Genomic DNA, 13,023 nt, shown 5'->3' with positions numbered 1-13,023 from the left:
CTGCGGCGCGCGAGCCACGTGGTCCGGGAGGGCGGGGCGGGTCGTGGCTGAGGGGTCCCGGCGCGGGGAGGGCGGCGGCGGCGGGGGGTCTGGGTGGGTTGGGGTCTTTGGTGCTTTTCCCCGCACAGCTGCTCTGGAGTCGTGGAGAAAAGCCGAGCCCGGCGTGTGTGCCCCTTCCACGATCCCCGTTCCAACATCGCGTGCACTCCCTGCTCTGTGTGACACATCTCCTAAGCTTGTTGCAATGCCCAGATGCAGAGGTGTCTGCAATGTAAGTGGTGTGTCAGCACATGTTCTTTGTCCTTGAGACTAACATAAGCTGCTTATATTAAGCCTGTGTCTGTCTCCTTGCTTTGCCAAACTGCTATGAGCTTGTTCCAAGCAGGCCACAGTCAGAGTCCAATTTTATTGTTTGTACTAGGAGTATATACTGCTCACCTGGAAATAAACTCCCACCACCCTTCCCTCTCTCAGCATGAAGAATTAGTATTTCACTCGCCTAGGTGAAAATAGGTGCCAGCAGTAAAAATGCTTCTAGCTTTTTTCCACCCCTGCTGGTACCACTCTGGCTACATTTTCTTCAAAACAAGGTGCACGTTGATACAGTGAGGATGAGCACATATCTGCCACGATGTCTGTAAGTTCACTGTTTTCTAAATCAGTGAGAGTGACCAAAAATACATGTCAGCATTTTATAAGAACCAGAAAAACCCTTAAGTGAACCGAACAACCTGTGCCCTGTAAAAGAATGAAGCACCAATGTCTATATATGAGAAGGTCTGAGAAAAGTTTCGTGCATGGGCCAAAAATATGAATAAATCACAGCCAGAAAATATTCAGTAAGCTGAAAGCCACATTTATGATCATTCCTGGTTGGTAAAAGCAAGCTATGACTGATTACATCCCTTCCTGATTCTGCTGACAGTCCATTTCTGGAGGGAAGCCTTCTTCCCACTTGGCATCCTGCTGTCCTCCATCTCTGTAATTAACTTGCCTGAATGCAGCAGACCTCCCTAACTACCACTTGGCATAGCATCCCATAGTGCTCAGCAGCTTACCAAGAAGCTAGGGAAAAAACAACCTCTAATATATTTGCCTGTGCTGTAGACTGTTTTCTTACTGGTTTCAGCCTAAAAACAGAGGTGAAACACATTTGGGTTTATAGACAGTATTATGTACTCCTTGGGGTTTTAACCATCTTAGTTATTTATACGTTCTCCGAAATTGTAGTATACGAGAGCATCACAACCTTTGACCTCCATATCTGCACAGTACCAGAGGTGAGGGAATTCTTATCACTGGAATTTAATCAATGAAGTTCATGCTGTCAGGGTTATGCTTGTATCTGTTCAAGGGGGGCTATTTCGTGTAAATGGGATGTCTTTGCAAGCTGTTGTTGCTTTTGTTGCTGTCGTCATGAGAGCTCTTAAAACTCACTGGCTGGTAGAGCTCAATCTCTTTCAGCTATTCCCTGCTAGAGCCTTCCCACCTTCTATTTCTGTCTCTTTTCTTGTGCCTGCCCTAGCCTGCTTTCCATTTCCTGCTACTAGGAACCCTGATATGGAATACCATATACACAGTGTTCACCTTAGTTTTATTTTACCCTGTTTTTCTGTAGAATTGTGTTATATATGTTCATATTGCTTGCCTGGACATATAAGGATTTAGGTCTATGACCTCTGTGCTAAAATATTTTTAACTCATTGATGCATTTCTCATTTGGGTCCTTATGGCCACTGCAACTACAGGAAGAGCTTCATTTGCCTGAGCCACCAAAGTCAGGCAACCAACAGACAGAAACTATTGAAAATTAAACTGCAGTAGTTTTAAAACACATTAAACTGTTAATTTAAATGTATCTGTTAGGAGAAATTGTTGCAGATGAGGTTCTCAAGTATGAACAGTGTGAGACAACCCCAGCCTCTCTATATCATTCATGATTTATAATATTGTTACAATTTTAGCAGTGGCTTGCTGAGAGCAGCGTAGAAGTAAGAATGAGTTGAAGTTAAGTAAGTAAGGTTCAGGTCACACAACTCTTAGACTGAAGGGAAATAGTACACCAGCTTGGTTTTCAGGTGACAGGAACCAGTTATGAATTTGTTCCCAAAGTTCTGTAGGTAGGTGAAAAAGTCCAGTCAATTCTCCAGCAAACCTGGCTCATAATATTATAGGTAATGAAAATGAGAAAGGAAAAGAAGTCTTGCAGGCTGAATGTTTGGTTCGTTAATGGTCTTTTTTAATATTCTAATACCGTTAACTGGAATATAGTCAAAATGGATGGTTAGATTGAAGTACCAAGATCTTGCTCTGCAATAGTCATCCTTTTAGTGGCTAAAATAAACCTTCTTTCTTATGACTCAGAGACAAACAGTGTGTTGGGTAACAACTTATGGGAGACATCTGGCAGGTTGGAAGCGACGATGGCTACCATGTGCTTTCTTTTACTTTTTAAAGCATAGAGGTCACCCCTTGACTGCAGCACACTGTCATTGTCTTTGAGGATTGTGTGGTCTCATGGACTAGACAGCTGGGAAGCGCACCACAATAAGCTGACTAACTCCTTCTGCCACCTGGGATCTTGGTGCAGAAGACAAGTTATAAAACACTGAGTTACAAACCTTGCTGTGGAGGAGTGGGAAATGGAAGCTAATTGCATTTACATGCAGGTAATGTAATGTTTTCTGAGATGAGAGGATAGGAAATTCACACGGTCTGACAAACACCCCCAGAACATGTGCACTCACATCACTTCCCTGATCATTTAATTATAATCCTCACCCCACATTCTGAGAAATAAATTTGTCTTCCATTTTTATCAGGATTGAGGTGTTTGGTTTGATCAATTTAAAATAATCTCTTGATGTCCCAATGAGTAAAATCTGATATATGCCTTAAATATTGTAAAATGTCATCTCCTCTTTAGAACAAAGAGCAGAGTGAGAATCTGTCTGAGCTGCACAACGGTTCTCAGTACCTCTGCTCATACAGAATGATTCAGTGCTTTATTCATGTTTTTGCAGGGACTTCTATAAAATACTTACTGATGATAATCACTGTACATATACATTGCTTTTTATCTACAAACTCAAGAGTGTTAGTAGGAAAAATTGATTATGTGCCACGACTTATTAAAAATAGAACCAAGCCCAATGTCTATTGTAGTTCACTTACCCTTCATTTGTACTAGGAAGGTCAAGCTTTGGAATGCCCTTTGGATGATATTTATCAGAGTTTATTGAAGAGAAAATACACTTAAAAAAAACCCCCAACCAGTTCACTTCCATTGCTTCATTTTTTGTCTGTGATTCATTTCTTAGACTTTTAGATGTTTCATTTGATTTTCATTCCAAATATGTACTGTTTGTGATTATTAATAACATATATTGTGTTTATTATTAACATATTTATTAATAACATATTTCCTTTGAAGAAGCACAAAGGAAGGAAGAGGCATCAGACTCCATGTTAAATGGGGAGGCCTGGAAATAAGCCTCTGTCTGTGGAACAAGCCTGCATCTTAAGAAATGAAGATAAGGTTGGTGGTGATTTATGCCAGGAGGTTAAACCTTACAGAATTAATGGTCTGTGAAGGCCGTGGGCTAACAATGCTGGGCAGCCCATGGCCATTACATTTAGACAAACCTACACTGAGAGATACAATCAAGATCTCAAATTTAAGCACACAAAATTAATTGTCTTGCCTGCATGACCTTTATGTAGCTAACTTCTGCACATTCACAGGGAATATCTCTCACTCTGATCACCAAAGCATTTCCTAAAAGGAATGTTACCTTATTGTAAATCAAATTTCATTTGGATTAAGCTTTAGTTGGGTCCTTAAAAGGCGGTTGTTATCCGTACATAAGGGGGTTGTTTGTTGTTATTGAAGCTACAATGTCACTGATGGTCTTGGTGAGGGTATAATCACTCATCCTGTGGCTGCATTCCTTGGTAAATTCTCATTGTAATTTGTCAGTACAGAGAAAGATGCCAAAACCAAACTGCTGCTGCTGCTGGCAATTGCTTGTGTTGGCTGTGTAAACCTTCACTGCTGGTCTTTTCCTACCATGCAGTACTTATCAAATGGTGCTTTTCCCCCCATTTCTGTGTGCAGTGTGCAGAATGTAAGATGTTTGTGGAATGAGCAGTTACTCAATACATTGATCTCTCTCCACAGTTCAGTGTGACACTATGCCTACTTTGCAGCACAGTTCAACCTAAATGCGGAGTTGCTAACTTCCTGAAGCCCTTTCTGTGGCACCTGAGTGCTTCACAAACACTAATGAACTTCCAAAAAGCAGTTGCTATATCCACCCTATCGATTACGATGTGAGGCACAGAATTATTCAGATGGAGAATCTGCTTGTTGTGGGGGCTCAGCTGGGTACCCAGGCCCTCACGGGCACTGGGCAGCACTGTGGCATCTGCCGTGCTCAGGGCACATATCCTGTCCCGTTCAGCTGCAGCTGTGAGCCTGCCCTCCTGCAAACTTGGCACTCGGAACATGAAGAGCAAACAAATAACCACAACTTATGAAAAGTTTAAGTAATGACTGATTATTACACTGTTATTCTTTGGCAAAAGCAAGGTTGGATTCCCAGGAGAGCACTTAGCTAGGAGACAGTAATTTTTCTTTGTAAAATTTCCTGCCTCATGCCATCTGTGCCTTCCCGGCTCTGCAGCATGCTGACCAAAGATCAGCATATGGACAATATTTTTTTTAAATGTGCATCCCTGATTTATACCGAGAATAGGGTCATCCTATAAATCATCTATCTGTTTAGAACCTGCTATGACCCAGTTGGATCTGGATGTCATAAAGTGCAGTTACTGATGTTAAAAATAGTTATCCACTGGAACCTAGATACATAGCATCTGCTGAATTTGTAGCACTGACTGGAATTTGTCTATGTATTTAATGTATGGATAAAATAACTAACTGATTGGGAAGTTCATGTTAGAAAGGTGACAGTAGATGATCAGTGGGAGGTACAAGAACTGATGGCATGCATATAAAGCCTGTTCATAGAATCAATTAGGTTGGAAAAGACCTTTAAGATCATTGAGTCCAACTATTAACTCAGCACTGCCAAATTCACTATAAACCATGTTCCTAAGCACCACATCTAGACATCTTTTAAATCCCCCCAGGGGTATTGACTCCATCACTATCCTGGGCAGCCTGTTCCAATGCTGGATGTCCGTTTCAGTGAAGAAGTTCACACACAGAATCACACAGAGGATCATTTAAGTTGGAAAAGATGTCTAAGATAATGGAATCCGACCTTTGACTGATCTCCGCTCTGTCAACTAGACTGTAGCACTAAGTGACACATCCAGTCATTTCTTGAACACCTCCAGGGATGCTGACCCTGTCACCTTCCTAGGCAGCCCATTCCAATGCTTAGCAACCCCCTCTGTGAAGAAATTTTTCCTGAAATATCCTGAGCTGGAAGGGATCCACACAGATCATCAAAGCCCAAGTCCTGGCCCTGCACAGAACAGCCCTGAGAATCACACCATGTGCCTGAGAATGTTGTCCAAATGCTTCTTGAACTCTGGCAGTCTTGGGGCTGTGTCTACTTCCCTGCTTCTTTGTACTCAAGTTGAACTGGTAATCCTCCTGAGATGCTGCTTGATCAACAGTGGACAAATCTTGTAATGTTATTACTGCTCCTTGTTCTACTGTCTCAACAAAGAAACCTGGATGGTGAACCTGTTACCAAGCTGAGTAGTGTCTGGATCAGACTGAGTGAATCTGATTTCTGAAAGAGGTAGGGCTAGGAACAAATTGAAGCAATCAATCATTGTCAGTGAAAGAGAAACGCTAACAATATCTTCAGATGCCGGAAGTTTTTGGAGTGCCAAGTAAGAGCAACAGGGAGAGTAGCCAGTGGTCTGAGTGATGCCTTTTCCTGGTCTTAAAATCAAGAGTCAAACACGGTTAGAAGGGAAAAAGGGATTTTACCTTGGTATTTATTTTAAGGATCCTTAGGTGCACCACATCCAGGTTGAACGCACCTCGATGCCCACTGCAATGCACACCCCCAAAAGATCTCGTGTAACATTGTAGGTCTTACAAATTAGCATATCTATCAAAGATTCCCCATTCAGAGGCTTGAATGAGCCCCCCTCCCCAAGGAACCTTCCCCGGGATGGTTCTGTTTTAGTTTACAAGAATGTGTTCTGGAGAGGACCTTGGGGTCTGGGGAACACTGTCCTCTACCTACGAAGCTTCTAAAATGTTCAGTCTCCTAGCTGAACAAACAAGTCCAAGAATGTAGGCAAAAAGCACTAGGAATACAGAAGTTGTAAAAAGGTATAACGGGTATAAAAGAACAGGCAAAAATCTTCATGGCATCATGAGGGGGAGGCAACCTTGAAAGAAGTAGTGAACATGATGGAGATCTAAGCTCCCTAAAGAGAGCAGAGCATGGTAATGGACTGCTCTCAATCAGCAAAATTTTCCTAGTGTCAAATCTAAATATTCCTTACTCCAATTTAAGTTCACTACTTTTTGTTCTGTCAACAGCAGACATGGGAAACAGGTTATTCTTAGTCTTTTCAATTACTTCTATTGTACAAGACTGGAAGACAGTCACCTCCTCCTCTGCTTCTGTACTTAGACTAAATAATTTTTCAGCTTTTCCCCATGGATATGTTGTGGTTCTTGGTTGTTCTCCTTACACTTCTTTGTTGTCTTTGTGATTAGTTCACAACTTTCTTGAAGTCCAGGTCCCAAACTAGATGCCAGATTGCAGTACAGGTTATACCAGTAGCATGTGCTGTAGGGGACTCCTTCAAATGCTTCACAGATATGCTTTTGTGTATTTTACCTTCCAATTTTGTGTATTTTACCTTACCAATATTTTACCTTCTTGTATTTTGTGCTATTAGCTATCCTGGGTACAGAATTTTCTGTCCTTTGTTATTTGTATAAATTTTTCCTTGTTCATGTTGAATTGCGTGAATCGTGACTGAGACAAGTTGGCTTCATTACACACATCTCCTGTTCTTTCTCCACTTTGCATTACCCTGCAACTGTGCCATTCATGTTTTTTAAGGAAGAACAAATTTTCTGAGACTTCTTTTCCTCTTGGTCATATTTTCCTTAGGATCTGTGAGTTCACTGATTTTCATAGAAAGCAGACTTTATGGTCTTTATTTTCCTATTCTTCCTCATTCCCTTCACAAAAATGAGGAATACTTACTTCCTAGTCTCAGCTACCTTTTCTCTACATTCTCAACCAGTTTCTCTCTACTGCTTGCAATGAAATGGAAAGTGAGCTCTCTTCTACCTCTATTCAGAATAAACACATCACCAAACATCTTCTAAGAGTCTTCTGGACAATCTGTTCTCTATCTTTTTCTTTTTTCCCTTAATAAATATGCAGATGCTTAATCTCCATGGCTTACAAATCTGTGCCTTTGGCTGATTCTGCTAGCTGCTCTCAAAAACCTTGTCTGTATCATCTGCCCTGTTTAGTGTTTCTGTAACACCACCCTTGTGCATTCCCTTCGTTATTATTGTGCATATATTAATATTACAGGAATATAGATTTTTCCACACTCAATTGTGCAACTTCAGTAGTAACTGGTTTACTGTATTTAAGATTCCCAGGTTTCTTGTTTATCTCCTGTGTTTCTTGCATTAATAAACAAATATCTGAGATGTTCAGGGAATTGACTCACTGTCCTTCACAGCCCTCTTATGACCCTTATGAATACAAAGCAAAGATACCGATCCCCACTTCTTGACAAGGTGGACTGAACATCTATCCAGTTATTTGTAGAACAGTGTTTCAAGGAACCCAAGCCCTTCTGCTGCTACCATTTATGCAGACAAATGCTCATTTTCAAGATGTCTTTCTCACTGTCTTGCCCTTAAATCACAACTGGAAGAATAAAAAAGAGTTCAAAGTGACTCCCCTGCTGCCTCATCCTCGCTCTTTGCACCTCACAGTTACTACCCATCCCTTCAGTCTCTCTTCTAGCAGTATCCATGGCACTCATGTGGATGAAGAGCATGAGGAAATAAGCACTAAACTGGTGGGGCTTCCTCATCTTGTTCCAGGAGTTTGAGTGCATGGTTCTTGGAACAGCAGTACAGAGTACTGTGGGGGCCTGCCCAATTCAGGAAAGGTTGATGCCACTTTTTGTCTCCTCCATGGAGGTTGTGTGTCCTTTGGAGAATGTGGCTTTCCTTCTTTCATCTTCTGTGCTAAATCATTGTTTGCTGCCTGGACCCTGGCTCCTTGACTTCAAAAGAAATGCCTTCTTGGAAGAGTGGCATATTCACCCCCAGCTGCTGATGCTGCTATAGACTGCTTCAGCTTGCCAGCTTCCCTTTCTGCATCCTGACCTTAACAAAGGGATTGAGAAGCAAAGTAAGTTAATTAGAAGCTAATTAGAAGAAGTCCAGAGATTTTTGTCACGCTATGCATGAAGACCCAACTCCTGGAAAGAAAGAAGTTATGAAGCATTGACTGAAGATATTTTGCCTTTTCAGACTGAGAGGTGCATAAGAGAACAGTGTTGGCTGTTCCACAGGTGGGACTGACCTGTTTTGCTTCCTGACAGTAGTAGTGCTGATGGTGCCAGGGGGATTTGCAATTCCACACCATGCCACAAAGGATTTCAGAGATAAATGAAATGTTATTGACAGGTTTTAGTTAAGAAGTAACAGTTAATGAAAACCTATGTCTCCTATTGTGAGATCTGAGATGACATTAAGAGTGTTAGCAGTGTCTTGTTAGGAGAGAAAAAGTGCATGGAAAATTACACAAATACTGACACTAAGATTCTGATGAGTCTTTTAAATATGAAGGTAAGATGAGTAGGTCCTGTATGAACATAATGGGATCCTATTATGTTTGTGGGATAACTGCTGGAGATGAGGGACTGTATCCCTAGAACAGCACAACCAAGGATTAGAATTTGCTGTACCCGCCCACAATATATATGGAATGGGTAGTACTCATGTATCCCATGAAAAGCATTCGAGCTAACAGAAGGGGTTAGAGCAATTGCCTGAATGAGATGATTGCTTTGGAAGTCCCTTTTAAATTGAAGTAGGTATAAGCTGTGTCAGATGTAGTTCTATGTTGACTGATGACTCAAGAGTTTTTGGATGCAGAGTGTAGGTGCAGATCCTAACAGATAAAGTGAGCCCTGAATACAGTAAACTGAAATTGATAGCACATCACAGTGATTTAAATTAATAATGTGCTGAAAGCCTGGTTTTGCTTACGTTTCAAGATTTTGACTCTGCCTCCCTTTTTACCTTTGAAGTTAACATTCACTGCAGAGTGATCTTTGTTTTCTCCCAAGCACTTTCATCCTCTGCCTCAGGCCTTCTCATGTACATGGGAGGAGATCTGTGTGAAAGGTTTTTTCAAATCCTTCCCTAAAATTAATTTCTGCTATGAATCTTTTAAGCAATGATAAGCTGCTACTGTTTGCTGTGCTGCATATGGTGTTCACCTCATTACTCATCACTTTTCCCACAACATGTATGTTTATTTTTGACTCAAGCTCTGCCCTTTCAAAATAAAGGAGCCTAATGTGCCAGAAGGTATTACCTTGGTAAGACCAGTTCTGCTTCTGTAGACCTTTGCAGCTGTCTGAGGATGTCAAAGCATAATCTGTCTGTGAAAGTGGTATTTTAGGGTAAAGATAGGCCTCTGAGGCTTTCCTGGGACAGTGAGTCCACCAATTCCTTTTATGATATTGGAAGAAAAATCGAATTAATGTCAGATCCTGATAATTTTTCCCCTTGGTGTCTGATTCTCCTCCTAGTTCACTTTCTAAAGAGTTGTTTTATTTGACCTGTTTAGACTCTAGCGTAGCTCCTACAGTAGTTTGTATGTTGCCATATGGATAGCATCCAGCCTTGTGGTGTAACATCTACTGGCAGTCCATACCCTGCTGAATTACACCTGTGCTCTGGAGACACCAATCCAGGATTAGGCACGGTGAGCAAGTCTTTTCTTGGAGCAATGGAACTAATGCAGCCAAGCTGTTACATCACTGCTTGGGGATATTAACCTAATTCCAAGGGTAGTATAGATATTTAGCAAGGTGTTGGGCATTTCTTTGCTGCACACCAGAGATGTGCCCTTATATTCCTACAGGTAGTACACACTTTCAGTCTGTATTTCTCTGCAAGCAAACTTTGGAGGTAAAATGAGTGTTGCAGGCAGAACACAAAAATGTCAAAGACCACTGACAGAAACAGATGACCCGGCTCTGGACTGGACCCAGGATTACTGTATCCTCCAGAGCTGAACATGGCAATTAATTTGTGATACCTACCTACAACAGAAGAAAAAGCTAAAAGATATGTGTTCTCGACACCTGATGAAAAAAGATACAATACCTCTGGTGATTTTAAAAGTAGGCACAGTGCATTTATGCAAATTGGACGAATGGGGGTACCGACTGGCTTGCTTTTGCAAGCCTCCAGCTGATAACAATCTGTTATTGAGATAAATTTTTCATTGTCTTGTCCAAAATCCAGTGTGTTGAACAATCATACCATAGGTTGTCTCCTCCCCCTGTCTGGGTTGGCGTAGTGCCACTGTCCTCAGTTGTACAGTGCCAGTTTATACCGGCTGGGACTCCCGACTATGATTTGCTTATTCATCAGGTTCCAAGGGGAAAATATAAATAGTACTTAGCTCTCTTACTGCTCTCTACAAAAAAAAAAAAACAAAAAAACACCAAACCAAAAAACAACAACAACAAAAATGGGAGTCTCTTCTGCATTTAAACAGAAGAGAAAAGCTAAATACTGTTCAAGGTAAAGTACTGAAATTTTGGTGTCTCAAGGAAAAGGGCAAAAAGCTGATATTGTCCCACTAAAATTGATAGAAACACTATCACTGGCTGGCGAATGTAGGATAAATCTTCAAATTGTCATAAAGGCCCTTTAGGAAAGTCAAATAGCTTTCAGAGGAATTCAGAATTTCATTGCTTCTACCAGTGTTAGCAATATATGGATTATTTTTGTGATTGCAAATAAGGGCAGCAGCCAGTTTGGGTCTTTACCAGACAGAGAAATACCTGTCGGAAGACCCTGCAAAATGCTCAGCTTTTCTCAAAGCAGTTGCTTTGTATTGAATGTGAAACAGAATCTGAAGCAGAAAGCAGCATCCTTCTTATTGTCCCTGCACTTCCCAGGAAGCCCCTTTCAGTGTCTGGTGGGTCAGACTGACTCTCACCCCCCCAGCACACTCAGGAGCAGCCAGTCATACAGCACTGTACCGTTCAGAGGCTCAGATTTTCAGCTTTCATTCCACATTTAGCTGTTCCAGAATTGTGGGAGAAATCTTAGCCTAGTCATGTTAAGTAATCCCTGTATTCCAGCTCTTACAGCATTAACTGTTGTTTGAGTTTACAGAACAAAAATGTTGTATACTGCATACATCAGCCAAAAACACAGCAGAGAATATCTTTTGTCCCAGGTTTCAAGCAAGTTTTAAGTTGTTTTTCATGCTACTTAGTTAAGTGGATAAAAATCTTATCCTTCAGGAGAACAAAACCAGAGCAAAGTCGTGGTACACCCAGCCAGCTGTAGGTAACTGAGCCTGCTTGGTGTTGCACAATGAATTAGTGCCACCTACAGTGTGAAATGGGTCTTGAAGATGGAAAGCTGTCAGAGGTTTAAACTGCACACAAAGCAAAACAACATGCACAAAAGATTACCTTACTATTTAAAAACAAATAAAGACACGATAAAAAGTCAGAAAAAATTAAATTAAAAGCTTGCTATGTATTAAAATAGCAGTAGAAAATTTAACATCGTTTAATAAAAGTTTTGCTTTTGAATATGCTTGATTCCGACATAGATTGAAGTAGTCATGCGGTACAGAATTTTTTTTCTCAGGTCGTTTATTTTTGCTATTGTTGATCTTACTGAACTTGAAGTAAATGACAAAATGCCACCTGGTGCCCTTCTTAATAAGCTTTATGCAGTAGCATATCAAACCTGCCTTCGGTCCTCTGGTGTCATTGGTATTACTTACCTAGACTTCAGGAGGAGAGAATTGGAACTCAGTTGAGTAAATTCCATATTGTGTAGTTTTCTGTGTTAATGCAGTTAATCAAAACCTAGGAGCATGTTGCCCTTTTGAAGTGCTGTGCTCTTGACCAAAGCACATGAACATTTGATTGGGCTTTACCTATTCACTTAGGAAGTTCCCTCCATTATTTCTTATGTGCTCTGTTCAGGCAGTAAACCAAAAGGGGGGATTTTATGATGATAAACTGAATGATTCACTGCTTTCTCCCCTTGTACAGTCTCACAGCTAGAGGGCTGGACCCAAATGCTCTTCAGCCTTTATATGCTGTAAATACAATTTGGGATGGAGAATGTGTTTCTGACAACTGGACGTGGAGTTATCCTAAACTCTTACACAAATTGGCAATCAGGTTCTGAAAGCAAGAGCAGCTTCCCAATTTCTTCAGTACCTCAGTGCCTAAGTGGAACCTCTAACAGTGACCTCTGAGAGACACCAATAGAGATTGACTTCTCCATTTGCCACTACTGATATTTCTAAAATTAAATGGATTTGAGAATAGGAACTGGAGAAGCAGGTTCTGATCTCAAGGTCCCTCACAACCTTCCTCACTGCTCCCCTCTCTCTCCTTTCCTCTTTGCTCATATTCCTCCTCAGTATTAATATGTCTTTGCACTTAGATCCATTGTTTTCTTATGTCAGTGATATTATGTCTATTGTACTTAGGGTAATACATGATAAATTCAAGAACATAATTTCTTCTTTTTTTGTAGGTGCTATGCAGAGCAGGCTTATTAAATGTTGAAGCAATACTTGCAGTAATATAATGTACCAGCCATTCTTTCCAGGAAATTAGTAAGTATTTAGAAATACCCATTCTCACTGATTAGTATGGATATTGATGCAGAGAGCTGACACCAATTGTGAAAACCTTGTTTGATTTTCTGTGCCTGGGAGCAGTCAGGCATTGATTCATCCCATCAAATGTCACTGCTTAACC

General features: G+C 40.9%; 1 long non-coding RNA gene across 1 annotated transcript; it reads left to right on the top strand.

Moving 5' to 3' along the window:
- Positions 1-109: 109 nt before the first annotated feature.
- Positions 110-12,981, top strand: LOC116446153. The gene is made up of 4 exons (XR_004241065.1): positions 110-271; positions 2,458-2,669; positions 3,434-3,538; positions 12,797-12,981. It is a non-coding gene; the product is annotated as an uncharacterized LOC116446153 (long non-coding RNA).
- Positions 12,982-13,023: the final 42 nt, after the last annotated feature.

The sequence above is a fragment of the Corvus moneduloides genome, chromosome 6, assembly GCF_009650955.1.
Source record: "Corvus moneduloides isolate bCorMon1 chromosome 6, bCorMon1.pri, whole genome shotgun sequence".
Taxonomy (NCBI): Eukaryota; Metazoa; Chordata; class Aves; order Passeriformes; family Corvidae; genus Corvus; species Corvus moneduloides.
This window is presented reverse-complemented; position numbering and strand designations above follow the sequence as displayed.